The sequence below is a fragment of the Eubalaena glacialis genome, chromosome 7 (assembly GCF_028564815.1).
Source record: "Eubalaena glacialis isolate mEubGla1 chromosome 7, mEubGla1.1.hap2.+ XY, whole genome shotgun sequence".
Lineage (NCBI taxonomy): Eukaryota > Metazoa > Chordata > Mammalia > Artiodactyla > Balaenidae > Eubalaena > Eubalaena glacialis.
In genome coordinates, this window is record NC_083722.1 from 29,738,533 (window position 1) to 29,757,975 (window position 19,443).

At 42.9% G+C, this 19,443-nt stretch overlaps 1 protein-coding gene across 3 annotated transcripts in view; it reads left to right on the top strand.

Moving 5' to 3' along the window:
- The first annotated feature begins 732 nt into the window (after positions 1-732).
- PLA2G7 (phospholipase A2 group VII) overlaps positions 733-19,443 on the top strand; it is a 44,179-nt gene continuing 25,468 nt past the window's right edge. For all 3 annotated transcript variants that reach the window (XM_061195005.1, XM_061195006.1, XM_061195007.1), the window contains exon 1: positions 733-988. The gene's annotated coding sequence lies outside the window, so the exon portion shown is untranslated. The remainder of the gene's footprint in view (positions 989-19,443) is intronic.

Genomic DNA, 19,443 nt, shown 5'->3' on the forward strand with positions numbered 1-19,443 from the left:
AAGTGTGAGAAAGGAGCTCTAATCCATGCCTTCTTAATCTGGAGTCCTCCAAATAAAAATAAAATAAATTTCATCTACAATCCTGTCAACCTTGCCAAAAAGCCCAAAATCACTAGCTAAAAACATAAAACATTAACTCCACCCATGAATGTCAAACTACTTTCTCTGAGTCTCTAACTGAAGCTTTAAATGAATATTTTAAAATCAGAAAGTTGGATTGGGGAGAAAGCATTGGAAAATGAAGGAAGGAATTTCAGCTAAACCTCAAAGAACTGGGTTTAAGCTGAGCTATGAGATGGCCCCTTTTTACACCATTTCCCCCCAAGTCATAAAAGCTCTTCCTGATTGCCCTTCACTGTATTTCCACGGAGAAATGAAACTAACTCAGTGGCAGGCCTTCCAAGCCGGAGCATCGTCCACAGAATTTCTAGTTCCAATGTACCATAAACCGGAAAGCGGACTGCGCAGTGCATTGCGGATTGCAGATGGAAACAAAGTAACCGGGAATTTAGTGAAACGAGCAAGGTCGGCGCAATGGGGGGTGAATGGAACCGGGAAAGATCTGATCGGAATCGAGTCTGAGAACAGGAACTGGGGGCGCAGCACCCGCTCTCTGCACGCGTGGGTCGGTCCCGCGGGGGGAAGGGGGTTAAGTTAACCCGCGGGTCCAGATTGCAGACCCCCGGCCCTGGGAGGGTGCTGTGTGCGCCGAGCTCGCCCGCGTCCCAGCGCCTCTGCTGGTGGGAGGACGGTGGCCTCAGCTCCTCCCCGTCCCTCCTCCTGCGGCGCCGGGGGAGGTCAGAGTCGGGGCGACCAGACCGCGCGGGGCAGAAGGAGCGCGAAGCCAGCGCGCAGCCCCTCGCCCGCCGCCCCGCGGCCACGGTGACCCGGTGACAGCGGGCGACAGAGCCCGCGGTACCGGCAGCGAGCAAGCAGCAGACGGGGTCGGCGCGCCCGGTCCCGGTTCCCGGTTCCCGGCGGCGCCCGGGTGAGGAGGGACCCCGGGGCGGGTGGGAGCCGGGGGCTGCCGCCGGCTGGGGGGCTGGGAGGTTGCGGGCTGAGAGGATGGGGATGGGAGGATGGGGGAGGCTGGGGGCTGGAGGGCTGGGACCCCGCCCGGGACCCCGCCCGCACCCACCTCCAAGCCGGAGCTGGGCTCGCCTTCCCTGCCGCCCTCCGAACAGCTCTGGGATCTTTGCGGGGAGGGTGATGGAATTCGAACCCAGTTCTCACAAACCTTTTCCCCGGGGAGCAACCCCTAAGAATTGGGTGCTGAGAGGGAATCCTGACAGGGGAACCCGGAGCACAGGGAGTTTTCTTATCTGTGGGTCTACACACACACACACACACACACACACACACACACACACCCCCACACACACCACACACACCACACACCCACACACCCCACACACACACACCACACACACCACACACACACACACCACACACACACCCGCCACCCACACACACACACACCACACCCCCCCCACACACACACCACACACACCACACACACACCCCCACACACACACCCGCCACCCACACACACACACACACCACCCACACACACACACACACACCACACACACACACCACACACACGAGGGTTGCTCCTTCCGGAGCCCAGTTCGGAGAAGCTGCTGTATGATCTGAATGACAAAGCCGTCCCTCTCTGCTCCGCTCACTTACTCCGCATGTCCCAGAGCTCCAGGATGCAGCCCAGATAAGATCTCGGCTGCGCTACCCTGAGTCTGGGGGAGGCTTGGTTTTTTTTTGTTTTTGTTTTTAAATTAATTTATTTATTTATTTATTTTTGGCTGTGTTAGGTCTTCGTTTCTGTGCTAGGGCTTTCTCTAGTTGCGGCAAGCAGGGGCCACTCTTCATCGCGGTGCGCGGGCCTCTCACTATCGCGGCCTCTCTTGTTGCGGAGCACAGGCTCCAGACACGCAGGCTCAGTAGTTGTGGCTCACGGGCCTAGTTGCTCCGCGCCATGTGGGATCTTCCCAGACCAGGGCTCGAACCCGTGTCCCCTGCATTAGCAGGCAGATTCTCAACCACTGCGCCACCAGGGAAGCCCAAGGCTTGTTTTTAAAAAGCCAAACAGAACCAGAAAGCAGAGAACATTCTCTTCCCCATCATCACCTGGAGCCTCTCATAGACCTTTCTAGCTCTAAAAACGAAAAGGTCAGGCTTTCATTCAGACCTCTGGTTTCTGGGGTGTCTGTGGAAATGAGAGGAAGGAGGAGGGAGAGGTGTGTGGGCTCATAAAAGGGAGCTGGGAGCCCTTGAAGGACTTAGTTGTTCAGGTTCGAGAGGGATTTGTGTTAACAAATCAGTCTTGCACAAATTACCTTTCACCCCAATAAGAATGCTGAGCCAGGAGGTTGGTCTATGAGTAGGAGCCGGGAAATGCATCCCTTCAAAGTGTTGACGGTTACAAAGCCCTGGGACCTAATCTTGGGCTAACAAGGAACTCAGGGATCCTAGCATTAAGTATTGGCCTGGTCCATAGGAAGGGGAAGGGGATGGCCTTCTCTTTTTTTTTAAATTTAATTTAATTTATCTATTTTTTATACAGCAGGTTCTTATTAGTTGTCTATGTTATACATATTAATGTATAATCCCACCACCCAATCTCCCCCACTTTCCCCCATTGGTGTCCATACATTTATTCTCTACATCTCTGTCTCTATTGCTGCCTTGCAAACCAGTTCATCTGTACCATTTTTCTAGATTCCACATATATGTGTTAATATATCATATTTGTTTTTCTCTTTCTGACTTACTTCACTCTGTATGACAGTCTCTAGGTCTATCCGTGTCTCTACAAATGACCCAATTTCATTCCTTTTTATGGCTGAGTAATATACCATTGTATATACATGTACCACATCTTCTTTGTCCATTCATCTGTCAGTGGGCATTTAGGTTGCTTCCATGACCTGGCTATTGTAAATAGTACTGCAATGAACACTGGGGTGCATGTGTCTTTTTGAATTATGGGTTTCTCTGTGTATATGCCTGATAGTGGGATTGCTGGGTCATATGGTAATTCTATTTTTAGTTTTTTAAGGAACCTCCATGCTGTTCTCCATAGTGACTGTATCAATTTACATTCCCACCAACAGTGCAAGAGGGTTCCCTTTTCTCTACACCCTCTCCAGCATCTGTTGTTTGTAGATTTTCTGATGATGCCCATTCTAACTGCTGTGAGGTGATACCTCATTGTAGTTTGATTTGCGTTTCTCTAATAATTAGTGATGTTGAGCAGCTTTTCATGTGCCTCTTGGCCATCTGTATGTCTTCTTTGGAGAAATGTCTATTTAGGTCTTCTGCCCATTTTTTGATTGAGTTGTTTGTTTTTTAATATTGAGCTGCATGAGCTGTTTATATATTTTGGAGATTAATCCTTTGTCCGTTGATTCGTTTGCAGATATTTTCTCCCATTCTGAGGGTTGTCTTTTTCTCTTGTTTATAGTTTCCTTTGCTGCGCAAAACCTTTTAAGTTTCATTAGGTCCCATTTGTTTACTCTTGTTTTTATTTCCATTACTGTAGGAGGTGGGTCAAAAGAGATCTTGCTGTGATTTATGTCAAAGAGTGTTCTTCCTATGTTTTCCTCTAAGAGTTTTATCATGTCTGCTCTTACATTTAGATCTTTAATCCATTCTGAGTTTATTTTTCTATATGGTGTTAGGGAGTGTTCTAATTTCATTCTTTTGCATGTAGCTGTCCAGTTTTCCCAGCACCACTTATTGAAGAGACTGTCTTTTCTCCATTGTATACCCTTGCCTCCTTTGTCATAGACTAGTTGACCATAGGTGCGTGGGTTTATCTCTGGGCTTTCCATCTTGTTCCATTGATCTATATTTCTGATTTTGTGCCATACCATATTGCCTTGATTACTGTATCTTTGTAGTATAGTCTGAAGTCAGGGAGTCTGATTCCTCCAGCTCCGCTTTTTTCCCTCAAGACTGCTTTGGCTATTCGGGGTCTTTTGTGTCTCCATACAAATTTTAATATTTCTTGTTCTAGTTCTGTAAAAAATGCCATTGGTAATTTGATAGGGATTGCATTGAATCTGTAGATTGCTTTGGGTAGTATAGTCATTTTCACAAGACTGATTCTTCCAATCCAAGAACATCATATATCTCTCCATCTGTTTGTGTCATCTTTGATTTCTTTCATCAGTGTCTTATAGTTTTCTGAGTACAGGTCTTTTACCTCCTTAGGTAGGTTTATTCCTAGGTATTTTATTCTTTTTGTTGCAATGGTGAACGGGATTGTTTCCTTAATTTCTCTTTCTGATCTTTCATTGTTACTGTATAGGAATGCAAGAGATTTCTGCGCATTAATTTTGTATCCTGCAACTTTACCAAATTCATTGATTAGCTCTAGTAGTTTTCTGGTGTCATCTTTAGGATTCTCTATGTTTAGTATCATGTCATCTGCAAACAGTGACAGTTTTACTTGTTCTTTTCCAATTTGTATTCCTTTTATTTCTTTTTCCTCTCTGATTGCCGTGGCTAGGACTTTCAAAACTATGTTGAATAATAGTGGCAAGAGTGGACATCCTTGTCTTATTCCTGACCTTAGAGGAAATGCTTTCAGTTTTTCACCATTGAGAATGATGTTTGCTGTGGGTTTCTCCTATATGGTCTTTATTACGTTGAGGTAGGTTCCCTTTGTGCCCACTTTCTGGAGAGTTTTTATCATAAATGGGTGTTGAATTTTGTCAAAAGCTTTTTCGGCATCTATTGAGATGATCACATGTTTTTCATTCTTCAGTTTCTTAATATGGTGTATCACATTGATTTGCGTATATTGAAGAATCCTTGCATCCCTGGGATAAATCCCACTTGATCATGGTGTATGATCCTTTTAATGTGTTGTTGGATTCTGTTTGCTAGTATTTTGTTGAGGATTTTTGCATCTATATTTATCACTGATATTGGTCTGTAATTTTCTTTTTTTGTGGTATCTTTGTCTGGTTTTGGTGTCAGGGTGATGGTGACCTTGTACAATGAGTTTGAGAGTGTTCCTGCCTCTGCAATTTTTTGGAAGAGTTTGAGAACGATGGGTGTGAGCTCTTCTCTAAATGTTTGATAGAATTCACCTGTGAAGCCCTGTGGTCCTGGACTTTTGTTTGTTGGAAGGTTATTAATCACAGTTTCAATTTCATTACTTGTTATTGGTCTGTTCATATTTTCTATTTCTTCCTGGTTCAGTCTTGGAAGGTTATACCTTTCTAAGAATTTGTCCATTTCTTCCAGATTGTCCATTTTATTGGCATAGAGTTGCTTGTAGTAGTCTCTTATGATGCTTTGTATTTCTTCGGTGTCCTTTTTCATTTCTAATTTTATTGATTTGAGTCCTCTCCCTCTTTTTCTTGATGAGTCTGACTAAAGGTTTATCAATTTTATTTATATTGTCAAAGAACCTTTAGATGTAAAGGTAGATTGTTTATCTGAGATTTTTCTTGTTTCTTGAGGTAGGCTTGTATTGCTATAAACTTCCCTCTTAGAACTGGTTTTGCTGCATCCCATAGGTTTTGGAGCATCGTTTTTTTATTGTCATTTGTCTCTAGGTATTTTTTGATTTCCTCTTTGATTTCTTCAGTGATCTCTTGGTTATTTAGGAACGTATTGTTTAGCCTCCGTGTATTTGTTTTTTACGTTTTTTTTCCCTGTAGTTGATTTCTAGTCTCATAACGTTGTGGTCGGAAAAGATGCTGGATATGATTTCAATTTTCTCAAATTTACCAAGGCTTGATTTGTGACCCAAGATGTGATCTATCCTGGAGAATGTTCCGTGCGCACTTGAGAAGAAAGTGCAATCTGCTGTTTTCGGATGGAATGCCCTATAAATATCAACTAAATCTATCTGGTCTATTGTGTCATTTAAAGCTTGTGTTTCCTTATTAATGTTCTGTCTTGATGATCTGTCCAGTGGTGTAAGTGAAGTGTTAAAGTCCCCCACTATTGTTGTGTTACTGTCGATTTCCTCTTTTATAGCTGTTAGCATTTGCCTTATGTATTGAGGTGCTTCTATGTTGGGTGCATATATATTTATAATTGTTACATCTTCTTCTTGAATTGATCCCATGATCATTGATCATTATGTAGTGTCCTTCCTTGTCTCTTATAACATTCTTTATTTTAAAGTCTATTTTATCTGGAGTATTGCTACTCCAGCTTTCTTTTGATTTCCATTTGCATGGAATATGTTTTCCATCCCCTCACTTTCAGTCTGTGTGTGTCCCTATGTCTGAAGTGGGTCTCTTGTAGACAGCATATATAAGGGTCTTGTTTTTGTATCCATTCAGCCAGTCTGTGTCTTTTGGTTGGAGCATTTAATCCATTCACATTTAAGGTAATTATCAATATGTATGTTCCTATTACCATTTTCTTAATTGTTTTGGGTTTGTTTTTGTAGGTCCTTTTCTTCTCTTGTGTTTCCCACTTAGAGAAGTTCCTTTAGCATTTGTTATAGAGCTGGTTTGGTGGTGCTGAATTCTTGTAGCTTTTGCTTGTCTGTAAAGCTTTTGATTTCTCTGTCAAATCTGAATGAGATCCTTGCCCAGTAGAGTAATCTTGGTTGTAGGTTCTTCCCTTTCATCACTTTAAATATATCGTGCCACCCTCTTCTGGCTTGTAGAGTTTCTGCTGAGAAATCAGCTGTTAACCTTATGGGAGTTCCCTTGTATGTTATTTGTCATTTTTCCCTTGTTGCTTTTAATATTTTTCTTTGTCTTTAATTTTTGTCAATTTAATTACCATGTGTCTTGGCATGTTTCTCCTGGGTTTCTCCTGCCTGGGACTCTCTGTGCTTCCTGGACTTGGGTGGCTATTTTCTTTCCCATGTTAGGGAAGTTTTTGACTATAATCTCTTCAAATATTTTCTTGGGTCCTTTATCTCTCTCTTCTCTTTCTGGGATCCCTATCATGCGAATGTTGGTGCATTTAATGTTGTCCCAGAGGTCTCTGAGGCTGGCTTCATTTCTTTTCATTCTTTTTTCTTTATTCTGTTCCACTGCAGTGAATTCCACCATTCTGTCTTCCAGGTCACTTACCCGTTCTTCTGCCTCAGTCATTCTGCTATTGATTCCTTGTAGTGTATTTTTCATTTCAGTTACTGTATTGTTTGTTCTGTAATTCTTCTAGGTGTTTGTTCTTTAATTCTTCTAGGTCTTTGTTAAACATTTCTTGCATCTTCTCAATCTTTGCCTCCATTCTTTTTCCGAGGTCCTGGATCATCTTCACTATCATTATTCTGAATTCTTTTTCTGGAAGGTTGCCTATCTCCACTTCATTTAGTTGTTTTTCTGGGGTTTTATCTTGTTCCTTCATCTGGTACATAGTCCTCTACCTTTTCATCTTGTCTATCTTTCTGTGAATGTGGTTTTCATCCCACAGGCTGCAGAATTGTAGTTGTTCTTGCTTCTGCTGTCTGCCCTCTGGGGGATGAGGCTATCTAAGAGGCTTGTGCAAGCTTCCTGATGGGAGGGACTGGTGGCGGGTAGAGCTGTGTGTTGCTTTGGTGGGCAGAGCTCAGTAAAACTTTAATCTGCTTGTCTGCTGATGGGTGGGGCTGGGTTCCCTCCCTGTTGGTTGTTTGGCCTGAGGCCACCCAGCACTGGAGCCTACCCAGCTCTTTGGTGGGGCTAATGGCGGACTCTGGCAGGGCTCACACCAAGGAGTACTTCCCAGAACTTCTGCTGCCAGTGTCCTTGTCCCCGTGGTGAGCCACAGCCACCCCCCCACCTCTGCAGAAGACCCTCCAACACTAGCAGCTAAGTGTGGTTCACTCTCCTGTGAGGTCACTGCTCTTTCCCCCTGGGTCCTGATGCACACACTACTTTGTGTGTGCCCTCCAAGAGTGGAATCTCTGTTTCCCCCAGTCCTGTCGAAGCCCTGCAATCAAATCCCACTAGCCTTCAAAGTCTGATTCTCTAGGAGTTCCTCCTCTAGTTGCCAGACCCCTGGGTTGGGAAGCCTGACGTGGGGCTCAGAACCTTCACTCCAGTGGGTGGAGTTCTGTGGTATAAGTGTTCTCCAGTTTGTGAGTCACCCACCCAGCGGTTATGGGATTTGATTTTATTGTGATTGCGCCCCTCCTACCTTCTCACTGCAGCTTCTCCTTTGTCTTTGGATGTGGGGTCTCTTTTTTGGTGAGTTCCAGTGTCTTCCTGTCGATGATTGTCCAGCAGCTAGTTGTGATTCCGGTGCTCTCGCAAGAGGGAGTGAGAGCACGTCCTTCTACTCCGCCATCTTGAACCAATCCCCAACTGCTTATTCTTTGTGATTAAATATGAGGTGAGGTTACCAGCTCCCCCAAGCACATGTGGCATGTGGTGGGCAGAGTGAGTGACCATGTAACATTCTGCACGGTCTGAGCCATAGCAGCATTCAGAATCCCGCCGACACGGGAGTCCTGCTGACTGTGGCTCGGGGATGGCCTTCTGGCCACCAGGAGGCACAGGTGAGCTGCCAGCACCCGCTGATTTCCTCGGGGACGGTGTTCTGGCGGCCCTGCCGAAGCTGGTGAGAGAGCTGCAGACTTGGCTTCCTCCAGCTGCTGTTTCTGATCTCAGGTAACCTCGGCCTGCAGCGGCTTGAGGCAGGATTTCGGTTCCCGCCAGAGACTGAAGTCAGGCGGGGGCAGTGAGCTCTGAATCTTAGCCACTAGACCAGTGGCCAGTGACAAGGCCTTGGCCTGTGTGGCTTTGCAGAAAATGAATTTCCACAGAGAAACGGAAAGTAGTGAAACAAGCGAAGTGTGTATTAGGAGGAAAAAAGAGTACGTGTGGATACACACACAGGCGGGCTCAGAGACAGAGTTGCGTCCTCATGGTAGTTTGAATCTACTCATATGGGGCATTGCTTCTGGGTTTCCCTTGGCCAATCATCTTGCTTTACCTGGTTCTGAGTCTGTATTTGGGTTATCTCAGGGCCCTCCCATGTGTGCATGGGCGTCTTTTAGCCAAGTTGGATTCTAGTGAAGAGGCCTATGGCTAGTTTGACACTGCTCCTTTTTTGACCTCCAAGGAGACTTTCTGTGCATGTATAGTCGGGAAGGTCTCCTTGACCTCTAGAATGAAAAATATGTGGTCTCTTATCTGGGCAGGGCTTAGCTCCTCCTGCTTTTCCTCTTAGAGAATCTCTCCACAGGGGACAAACTTCAGCTGTTCAGCCTGGGGCCCATCTATCTCCTGCCTCACTTCCACTTGTCACACGTGGGCACTGAACGTTGGCTCCCCTTCCCAGACGTTTGTGCAGGAGCTGTTGCCCTGGCTGGGGAGGTGATTTACAGTTGAGAAATCCACACTGAGGTGTGAAAGGGCTTGCCCAGCACCCCGAGGAGTTTCCTGCAAGGAGAACCCTGGGCAGCTGGTTCCTCACTTCCCCTCCACTGTGTGTCTGTGCCCTTCGCACATCAACTGTGGGGAATACGTGTTCCATCACCCAGTTAGGTTTGTGGTCCCACACAATTTACCACCCTCTTTGAGGCTCCCAGAATACAGCATCAAGGGAAGTGCTAGCTGGGTGCCCGGGCAACTGGAATAAGCCTGGGAATGTCAGCTGGAGTTAGGAATCTGGATATTTCCTGGAAAGGAAGATGATCCTGAGGTTATTTACACCTTGGCTCATCTTAAGCCTGATTTTTTTTCAAGACCCTTTGATAATCGGCTTGACGGACTTCTTGAGACATTGAGAAATTTCCATAAAAGCGAAGCATTGAAGAGAAAGTAACGAGTGAAGAGAAACTGAAGGGGAACATTTAGCTCTAAAATCATGCTATTCCAGAATTTCCAGAATTTTGAGGAAGCTTTGTAGTTTGAAGGGATGGGCCGTGGGTTCTTACTGCCTTTCTCTATGAAGCCAGGCACCTGTTCTGTATCTTGTCACTTTGCTCCACATTACAGGAGTGACTCACAACACACTAATAGACACAGTCTAATATATATAGGCTTGTAATTTAAAAAAATAAAGGTAGCCGTTGAAGAGAAAGAAAAAATCTACTATACAAATAGGTACCAATTGAATTAAGTGAGCTAGTTGATTCCTAGTACAAGCTTCGTTCATTCCTTCATTGACTTCAAGAAATCTTTATTGAGCACCTACAATGTGCCAGGCGTTGAGTGTAGCACAGTGAGTAGGGCAGATGCGTTCTCTGTTCTCATGGAGTTCACATTCTATATAAAACTGAGGGATGAGCAAGGTCAATTCAGAAAGGACTAGATGTCTTGAAGAAAAGGAAACAGAGTGCTGTGATAGAGTATTGTGGAGTATGTGTGTGTGTGTGTGTGTGTGTGTGTGTGTGTGTGTGTGTGTGAGATGGGCAGTTGGGAGGAGCCCGGCCTCTTGGATTGGGTTTTGAGGAGAGACTTTTCTGAGAGATGGCTTTGGGATGAGCCCCCAGAAGATGGGCAGGCAGCTCTGGTGAAGGGAACCACAGGCACACAGTGCTGGGAACAAGCTTGACGTGTTCCAGGCACAACTGGAGGGAAGTGTGTCTGGAGCGGGTGAGGGAGGAGGGGGTCAGAGGCGTGAGGTTGAGGGACGGGGGTCCAGGTCATGTAGAGATTTGGAGGCTGAGGTAAACAGTCTGGACTTCTGTTTCAAATGCAGTGGATAGCCTAGAGCAGAGGCGTGACTTGATAGATTTACATTTTTCTCAGGGGTTCCTCTGGTGCCCTGTCGGGGATGGATTATAGGGCGAGAAGAGGAGAGGTGAGGAGATCAGCACCAGGGTTATTTATTATGGGGACATGGCGGAGGGTGGGAGCAGTAGGTGGGCAGAAGCTGTGTTTCTGGGCAGAATGGGAAGTCAATGTTTCTCTCTCAAATTTCCCATCTCCCTAATGAGATGACATTGCTACATCTGCCCCGCTCATCTTGTAAAAAGAAATAAGCTAATGACTATGCTCTTTAAAGTAATGCAAGATTTTACTATTCTAATTTGCTAATATGATGCTACTTTGAATTCCCCGTGCTTCATTTGCAAAAATTTTAATAATACTCTCAATGTCTTTTTCTTTATTCTTTTCCATAAATATAGTTTATTATACATAAAAAAATATATTGCTCTGCTCAGAGCATTGGAAAAACCTTAACCAAGAGTTACTAATAAAACACACCATCATAGAATGCAGGGAAATTAATGCTAACGTAATAGCCGGCTTACTTTTCTTTTCCTCTTCCATCAAAAATTTTAATGTGGAATAAAAAGTAGTTCATTAAACTTTGATATTCACCATTAAGTAAGATTCAGAAATGAGCGATGGGTGATCAAAAGGCACAAACTTCCAGTTATAAAATAAATAAGCTCTGGGGATATTATGTACAGCATAGTGATTATAGTTAACAATACTGTATTGTATAGCCAGCTTACTTTTAAAACTTGAATGTGATCAGATAAAATTCAAAATAGAAGCTGGAAACTGGAACTATTTTTTTTTAAGTTAGCAGATTTGCCTTTGTCCTGGATATGGCTGGGTACAGATATCTGTGTGTGCAAAGATGTTGACAATTGGAAATCTATATGTGGCAGCAGAATTTCTGGAGGGGGCTGGGAACCAGAGTTGAATAGGATTTTTTCCCTTAGCGAAGCATCCTTTCTCTAAGGAAACTCTTTAACTTTCCCTAGTTGATCTCTGACTCAATTTTAGGAGGGCAGGCAAGAGTTTTGAAGTTGTTTACCCACTGGGGTAGGACTGACCTTCTCAGCGGGCCAGGCAGATACCTGCCACAGTGAGGCAACCCTGTTTCTCCTTCCTGCCTCATTTTGCAATGCAACTTACTAGAAGGAGATGCCTCTGTTTAGAAGAAAATAGAAGCCCTTCCTCATTTACATCGTGTGCAGTGGAAGATGCAGTTCTTAGTGACTTAATGGTCGCCCGGTTATCTTCCCTTGTCAGACCCCATTAATTATTTGTTGGTCAGTGCGTCTGAATTTCAGCTTGAAGTGGCCAGGCTGGTGATTCAAATTGCAGACAAAATGTGACCGTAATTCTAGAATCTGTACACTTTCTCTCCTGCCATATTTACCATCATAGGCCCTTAGGGTTGGGGGTGGTTAGGGCATCTTTAAGAGAGAGGCTACAGTTTCTCCTGGAGGCCACAAATCTATTCTGTTTGACTTATATAATGCTTTGAAATATTGAATTAGGTGCTCTTTAAAAATCAGCCGGTTTTACACACAAATATGGTTTTCCAGCTTTACTGGACCTGGTAACATGGAGCTCTCATTCCAACATGGCAGCAATTAACTGGAGTAGAGGCGGGCCCTTTCAGATGACCCCATCTGCACAGACCCACCACTGCTTTTTCTATCACACACGTCCTGTTGAGCTCATTTAAGTTACCTGGCTGGGAACCTTATAGACTTCTGATCTTGAACCTCAGGTTTAGGGTTATCTAGTCCGGCCTGTCTAATCCACATTCCAATCCACAGGAATTCCTTTTCCAATATCCTTGATGGTGTTCCCCAGACCTGCACTTAAACTGCTCCTCTGCTAGAGAGAATATGGTACTTGTCGAAAAGCTCCAGCTAACAGAGTTCTACAGTCTGGGTGCATATAGAACACATCCCTTTTCCATAGAACTGGAGCTGTCACGTTGCCATCTGGGTTTTCCCCAGAGTAAACATCCCTGGTTCCTTTAACAACTCCTCATGTGACTTGTTGCCTTGTCCCCTCATCAGTCTGGTTATTGTTGGGTTATTGTCTCTTTGAATAAACTTTCATTTGTCAAAGTCCTTAAAGCTCCACCAGTTCCATAAGATGTGGTTTAACTGGCGTGGAATGTACCAGAATGCTTCCAGTATGGCAGCAAACTGCCCAGGGAGCTTAGATAATTTCCCATTTGTGACTTGAAAGCCAGCCGTATAGGGCGCCAAACATCTAGACATTAGCAAACTGGAGGCAAATGTGTTCCCGTGTCCAAAATGTGAGTAGAGTCAAGTAATTTTATTTTACTTGGAGCCGTTAAGTACTTGTATTTATAAATACTTATAAAATTAAATTGCTTCCACAACAGGGAACTGCTTCTTTTGTTTTTTTGGCCATATCTCTTTTCTTAGGTTGTGAAACGATTACACACGAGTTGTATCAACTGTGCCCAAGATAAGAGGTTTTAGATTTTTTTGCAGAAGTCACTTGCATGTTACGTGTTTGGGATAATGTCCATATTAAGTTTTGATTCCATTAGCTAGTATGGTAGAAAGAAAATAATATTACTACAGTAGGTATTATCTTTTCTCTTTCCTAGTCTCAATATTAGCAAGTATGAAGTAGGAAATTTTTGCCGATGCTTTTAAATGGAATCATATATCTTCACTAAAGGTGGAACCTCTGAGTCCAACCCCAGCTATGCACCCCTACCTTTTTCAGCATCCCTGGCATGGGACTAGTTAGCCTTGCTAGAATCCTTCTCATGACAGAGAAGTCTCTCTACATTGTGAGGTATACATCATAAATGGCCTGATTATTTTAAAAGTTCTTCCTTGTATTGACCAGGCATCTGCCTCCCTATAGGCTGTTTCAGAATGGAATAAATATTTCTTTATTATTAAACAAGAATATGGTTTCACCTGCATCCCTTTATACCAGGGTTTCTCAATCTCGGCATTATTTATATTTTGAGCCATATATGTCTATGTTGTGGGTCTGTCCTATGCATTGGAGGATGTTTAGTGGCATCCCTGGCCTCTGCCCACCAGATGCCAGTAGCAGTGGCCTCCAAGTTGTGACAACCAAAAATGCCTCCAGACATTGCCAAATGTCATCTGGGGAACAAACTTGCCCTAGTTAAGAATTACTGCTGTAAGATAATGTTCTAATTGCCCTTAGCCTATTTCAGAATGAAGTAAATATTTTTTCTTTATCAAACAAGGATATAGTTGCTTAAAAACATTGCTTATAGAAAAATGTATGAGGTCACATCTAATTATGAACAAGAGTTTTTAATACTTCCTGAGCAGGGGAGGGAATGGATATAAAGTAACAGACATTTGGACTGTCAAAATTACATTTTCCTGTAATTTTTGAATTTTTAAACAACTATGCAACATCAATGTAAAATAACAACAAAGGATACTGCAAGTAAAAAAAATAGTAATAAATTGCTTAGAAATCATGGATGGAAGATTGACAATCTCCTGCTTCATGCTACTGTAAAATATCTGAAGCAGAAGATTTTATCTTCTTCCTCAATTACTGTTTGGTATTGGGTCCATTTTGAGATATATAAGCCACCTTCTTTGACTTTAGTTGAAAGTAAATTGGCCTATTTGCTCTCTGTTCCCTTTCTGTAACTTTATATGCTCTGCATTAGTTTTCCATTGCTGCTGCAACAATTTATCACAAATGTATTGGCTTAAAGTAACACACATTTATTATCTGACAATTCTGTAGGTCAGAAGTCTAACATGGCCTCACTGGGCCAAGATTAATGTGTTTAGGGCTGTATTCCTTTCTGGAGGCTCCAGGGAGAATCTGTCTCCTTACGTTTTCCAGATTTTAGAGGTCTCCCATATTCCTTGGACCTTCCTGCATCTTCAAAGCCAGCGATGATGGGTTGAATTTTCACATTTCATCACCCTGACCTTCTTTTCTGCCAACCTCTCCCACTTTTAAGGACCCTTGTGACGACACTGGGCCCACCTGGATAATCCAGGATAATCTCCTTATTTTAAAGTCAACTATTTAGCAACTTTAATTCCACCTGCAACCTTAATTCCCCTTTGCCATGTAACCTAACATATTCAGAGGTTCTGGGGATTAGGATGTGGGCATTTTTTGCAGGGAGGAGAGTATCATTATTTTGACTGCCATACCCTCTCATTCTAAAAGTTAAACAGGAAGAATTTGACAGAGTACTGTTACTTATGAAAGAGCATTTTCTTTCCTCTTTACCAGTGACAGAAGAGTTAAGACGCATGCATGCCCTAATCTCTGGCCAGAACTTCTTGGAGTTATTCATCAGCTCTTGACAGATATTCTGGACTTGAGAGTGGACATTTCACCTGTTTTGGTTTTTTTTGATGTGGACCATTTTTAAAGTCTTTATTGAGTTTGTTGCAATATTGCTTCTGTTTTATGTTTTGTTTTGTTTTTGGTTTTAGGCCCCAAGGCATGTGGGATTTTAGCTCCCCTACCAGGGATTGAACCCTCACCCCCTGCATCAGAAAGCTAAGTCTTAACCACTGGACCACCAGGGAAGTCCCTCACCTGTTGTTTTGGTTTGCCTTTTGTTTCAAAAAGGGAAGTAATGCCTGATGAGAATTTAACAGTGACAGACGGGAAAATAGGATTAGCATAGGTCATGGTGGTATATGGAGATCTCAGCTGAGATGTAAAAGAACAAGTAGGAGATGGTGGTTTCAGCAGCAGACACGAAATCCACAGAAGAAAGGCAAAGATGATACCCACTTTCAAATGGATTTAAATAGACTGTGTTCTCTGAGCTCTCAATTAAAGATCTTGATCTACCAGGATGATATTTTATTTAGTGGTCCAGGAGCCAAAATTGAAGAAAATGATTTTCAGGCTTTACTATTTTAAAAATTGTTGATTTTTTTGCAATAAGCATTCTCATTGATTTAAAATATTGGAAAAGAAAAGTAGAAAGAAGGATAAAAAATTACCTTTAGTTTCTAACTATACAAAGCTCTCTAAAGGAGATAAACGTTGTAAACACTTGTATTTCTTTTTATTTTGTTTCTCCTTGTTCTTGTTGTTCTCTTCTCCTCCCCCCACCCCCTTGTTCTCCTCCTCCACCTCCCCTTCCTCCCCCTCCTCCTCCCCCTCCTCCTGGTTCCTCTTTTCTTTTACGCATCTGGGATCACAGATAATTCTCTTAATTCTCTATATACCATTTTGCTTAATATTAAACGTAAACACTTTTCATGGTCATACAAACTCTTCTTAAATATCCTCTTTAAATTATTTCTTATTAGTAAAGCAATACATTTTATTGTAAAAAATGTGAAGAATTATGGGGAAAAAAACCACCCATAATTCCATCACCCTTATTACTTAATATTACTTAATAGTCTTTTCAGTATGAATTTTTACCTGGCAATTTTATATTCTTTTTTTAAATTAAAATTACATTGTAAACAGTTTCCTAAATCATAAAGATCTATTTTGTAAATATCATGTTAATAACTGAATATAAACCCATCAATGATATTCTCTTATTGTTTGACATCTGTAGAGTTTTCATTTGTGTTGTATATGTGTGTTGGCTATTCTGGAGTTGGAATAAACGCTGTAGGGCATTACATTTTTAAGGTTTTACTTCCCCATGTATAAGATTTGTGTGTGTGTGTGCTGATCTCAGAAATGTAGTGGAAAGTTCAAAGGATATGGACAATTGAAGTCTTGCCAAATTGCCATCCAAAAATCAGGTACTTATTTATACCCCCACTAGAATTGCTAGCTTTGCTTTGGTAAATTTGACAGTGTTAAAGAATAGGCAAGACCTGTGTTCCCGGCTTTTTGTTTACTAGTTATTTCTCTGTCTGTCCTGTCCTGTTATCTTTCTCCAAGAACAGATTGTATTGGCTAGTGGTGGTGGTAATGAATTTTCATACGTTATGATTATGAAGACTGCTGTGTCGAGGGTTTTAGTGTTGTCACCTTGGATTCTCTGTTCTAAATGTCCAAAGTCAATATTAGACTTTTCAGGGTCCTAGTTCTTCAACGTAAATACATTTCTAACTAAGTTGTATCCCATGGTTGAGAAAAAGGCACTTTTCTGCAGAAAGAGAACTTGGAGAAATAAAAGACTTCTTATGAATTATTCCTCTGTGTTCGGATTCGAGAGCCTCATGGTCATCCTCCCAGAGATCTTAATGACCATCAGAAGGTAAAAGAAGCCAGTGTCCCAGCACACCAGTGACTTGCAGCCAATTATAGTAGTTCTTTTTTCAGAAAAGCAAGAAGCTCTGTTTTCCTTTTAGCAACATGGGAAATGTTTGGTCATATTTACCTAAAATGTGTAATTCTTCTGTAGAAGATGGGTGGCTGCTTATAATAAAATCACATTTAAAAAAAAAAAGCTTACTTAAGAAATAAAGCTAGAGAAATTAATCAGAAACCAGAGGAATGTCTTGTTAAGGACCCCCCTCCTCATGTACATAGAACTATGGGAAATTTTAAAAGACGAAGAGTACTGGACCTTTAGCAGAAGAAGCTTCATTCTATTGGGGGGGAAAATGGAAAAGAACCCCTACATGGGGTTTTGTATGCTTATGGTAGAAGCCAGCCATACCTTCAGCACGTAGTACTCGGCACATGGTTCTTAGTAGGTGTTTGAATGGGTGGAAGGGTGAATGGATGTTCTGGTGGATAGGCTGTTGTGGCGATATACACTGCGGGAAAAGTCAGCACCATCAGAGAGGAACACACAGTCCTGTGGGCATTGGGGGGAAGGGTGGGGCTTCAGGCTCCAGAAACCAGCAAGAGCATCATGGGAAGACCCCCAACTAGATGAACTGGAGAATAAGATGAAAGGCAAATGCGGTGATGCATACATATAACACATTGAATGCATTGATGAAGAATTCACATATCTTTGTAAACCGAACAAACAAAGACTATGTATACTGTTAGATACACCTGCCTGCTTAGCAAGAAGTCTCAGAGTTACAGTTATTTGCCTTAAAGTAGATAATTTTCAACCCTGATTCTTTCTGAGGGCGTGGTTTTGTCCCATCTCCTAGGTAAGGCAGACCCCTGCCTGTGCATGCTTGCCCTTTATGTAGCCCAGTGGTTCTCAACTGGGGGCAGTTCCCCCCTCCCCAGAGCACACTTGGCAATGTCTGGAGGTATTTTTGCTTGTCACAAGTTAGGGGAGAGGGCGCTGCTACTGGCATCTGGTGAGTAGAGGCCAGGGAAGCTGCTAAACATCCTATGATGCACAGAAGAGCAGTCACAACCAGGAATTACCAGGTCCCAAGTGTCAATGGTGCCAAGGATGAGAAACCCCATGGAGTCAGAGCCTGCACCACTGGCCTTGCCTTGGCAATGCAGGAGGACGCAGTCACCGGCTTTCAGATCTCTGGGCTCTTTCCTTTCTCAGGGTGTAGTCTTGAGAATCTAACCTACTTTGCTTCAAATGGAGCTAATGTGGTTCCTGGGGAAGAAGGGAAAGGGGAACTCATTGAGGGTTGATGGTTGGGCTCTGTGCTGGCATTTTCTCACCTCATCAACCTACAAGATAGGGACTGTACATTCCTTTCCATTGATTAGGAGATTTAGGTTCCAGACACGTAATGACCAGCTAGAGTGGATCCTTCTGATTGTAAACTCAGGCCCTTCCCATGGCCCTGGGAAGCCCCTAGATCCCCTGTCCAGGATCCACATTCTTCACAGGAGCACAGATGCTCCTCACCTATAGGGCAGGCCTCACTACAAACCTGATTGCCTGGTGATCAGGGCACAAGGTCTTCTGGTCCCAACGAGGCCACTAGTTTACTGTGTGGCTCCAGGCAAGTTGCTTCCCCTCTCTGGGCCTCAGTTTCTTTGTATGTAAAACACCGGGATTGGACTAGTTAGTGTCTCCTAGTTTGACCTGAACTAGAGTAGGTTATGTCTATCTTCAGCTAGACCCCAAAACTGGGCACTCTTTGAAGCATGTTTTTCTCTTTTGTTTGTCATCCTGCACCTCACCCCCACCCCATACACACACAGCACACACACACACATACACACACACACTGGGACTCCCTTAATTGCCTAGCACAGTGCCTGGCTCATGGGTACTAATTTGAAATTTAATAACCACAAACCACTGATTCTTTCAGGAAGAAAACCTACCCCAAACTTTTAAACTGAAACTAAGCATACCTTTCTCCTAAAATTAGTGCTCTAAAGCAAAGTCTCAAATCCAACATTGTCCCTGAATTGGACCTAAAATATCTAAGGGTGTAGCTTCTTTCTGACAGGAAGCCATCCTTTTAGATTTAGTCACCCCAGGAAAGAGCTATGGTTTTGTTTCTTTTCTTTTCTTTTTTTCCTATTCAAGTGATGCATGTTCCTCTTGACAAATTAGAAAAAGAATACTAAAATCACCTATAACCCTACCCCTTAAATGTAACCACTGAGGATATTCTGGCTTTATATTCATCTAGATTTTTTTTCTATTGGTGTATAAATGTACATATTTAAGTAAAAAGCAGAGCCTACTGTACTGATGGTTTTTTCTCATGTGCCTCAGAGGGCAGGGCTTGGTAGTCAAACCACTGAAACCTACCAGTCAATATGAGTCACCCAATCTGCAAGACTCTGTGTGTTTTTGTTTGTTTGCTTTTTATTTTTTTAATTGTATTGAGATATAGTTGATTTACAATGTTGTGTTAATTCCTGATGTACAGCAAAGTGATTCAGTTATATATTCTTTCTCATATTCTTTTCCATTATGGTTTATCACAGG